Source organism: Equus quagga, chromosome 1, assembly GCF_021613505.1.
Source record: "Equus quagga isolate Etosha38 chromosome 1, UCLA_HA_Equagga_1.0, whole genome shotgun sequence".
Classification (NCBI taxonomy): domain Eukaryota; kingdom Metazoa; phylum Chordata; class Mammalia; order Perissodactyla; family Equidae; genus Equus; species Equus quagga.
In genome coordinates this window covers 98984041-98985183 of record NC_060267.1, presented here as the reverse complement: position 1 = coordinate 98985183, position 1143 = coordinate 98984041, and the positions used below count along the sequence as shown (strand labels likewise).

The following is a 1143-nucleotide window of genomic DNA, read 5'->3' as shown; positions in this document are numbered from 1 at the left end:
GCAGGAGGGACCAGACCGTGCAGGGCCAGCGTGAGAAAGGCTAGGAGTGAAGACAGCATAGCTGTCAGGAGGAGCAAGGACAGGGGCAATCAGGGAAGGCTTCCCAGAGGAAGTTGCCTGAATTGTTGACATTAGAGATTGGCGAGGGGCAATTCAAACCCTGGCCGTCTCGGCTTTGTCACTTCCTAGTTGCGTGGCTTTGGGCAAGTGATCTAACCTCTCTAAGTCTCAGACTCCTCCTCTGTAAAATGCGACTAATCATAACCGCCCTGCGGGGTTGTTATAAAATTAGCGCCTGACATCCGGACGGTGCGCTTTGATGATGGACGTCCAGGCCGCGCGGCACGCTGGTGGAAACGCGTCGTTCCGGGGGAGGGGTTGTCCCGATCCTGCCTTCCTCACCCAGGTGACCAGAGGTCACCCGGCCGGACTGCCGCTGCGGGGCGCCCGAGGCGGCGGCACGCGAGGCGGCAGTCCGCGGAGGCTCCTCCCCGGACGGTCAGGCCGCAGCCCCGCTGGGAGGAGGAGCACTGGCTGGGGCGAGCTGGTCGGTTGACAGCTGCTGACAGCTGGCAGGCGCGGGGGCCGAGAGGTGGCCGCGTCCTCAGTTCGTGGGTCCGCGATCCGGGCCGCCTGCCGGGTGAGAAACTCAGCCGCTTCCCTTCCCCGCAGCGGCTTCTCATCCCCCAGTGCCTGCGTGCCGTCTCTTTAAGAGGTCAGCTGGCCGCCCCGCCTCTTGGGGACCTGATTGGCTCCTTCCGCTGCTTGCGCCCTCTTTTTGGTGTAACTCCATTCCTATAGGCTACCGGGGGCTTGGGGGGGCGGGCCTGAGTGCGGCAAGTAGGGACTGTGGCTGTTTTTGTAGTTTTGCTGGACGAAAAGGACGCTCCTGCCTTCCGGGTCGCCGCTGCCAGGAAGGACGCAGGGTGTCCTGGGGGGCAGTGAGCCCGGCGCGCCGACCGCGTCTCGCCCGCTCTCCTACCCCCATTTCCGCGGAGCCGGCCGCCCGCGGCTCTTGCGCGACGCTCCCCGCCGCCTGTGCCGGGCCGCGCCGCGGCGGATGGGCGGCCCGGGCCTCAGGTAAGGGGGGCGCCGGGGCCGCGCGGCGGTGCGGCGGCGCCGAGCTGACGGCCCGCCCCGGCC

The 1143-nt window shown here is 67.3% G+C and overlaps 1 protein-coding gene across 4 annotated transcripts in view; it reads left to right on the top strand.

Moving 5' to 3' along the window:
* The window catches only part of TPRA1 (transmembrane protein adipocyte associated 1), a 14817-nt gene continuing 13674 nt past the window's right edge, over positions 1-1143 (top strand). The window contains exons 1-2 of one of the 4 annotated variants that reach the window (XM_046677732.1): positions 1-640; positions 866-1080. The gene's annotated coding sequence lies outside the window, so the exon portion shown is untranslated. Of the gene's footprint in view, positions 716-865; positions 1081-1143 lie in introns of all 4 variants that reach the window. The other 3 variants (XM_046677752.1, XM_046677742.1, XM_046677761.1) reach the window with 3 other exon arrangements.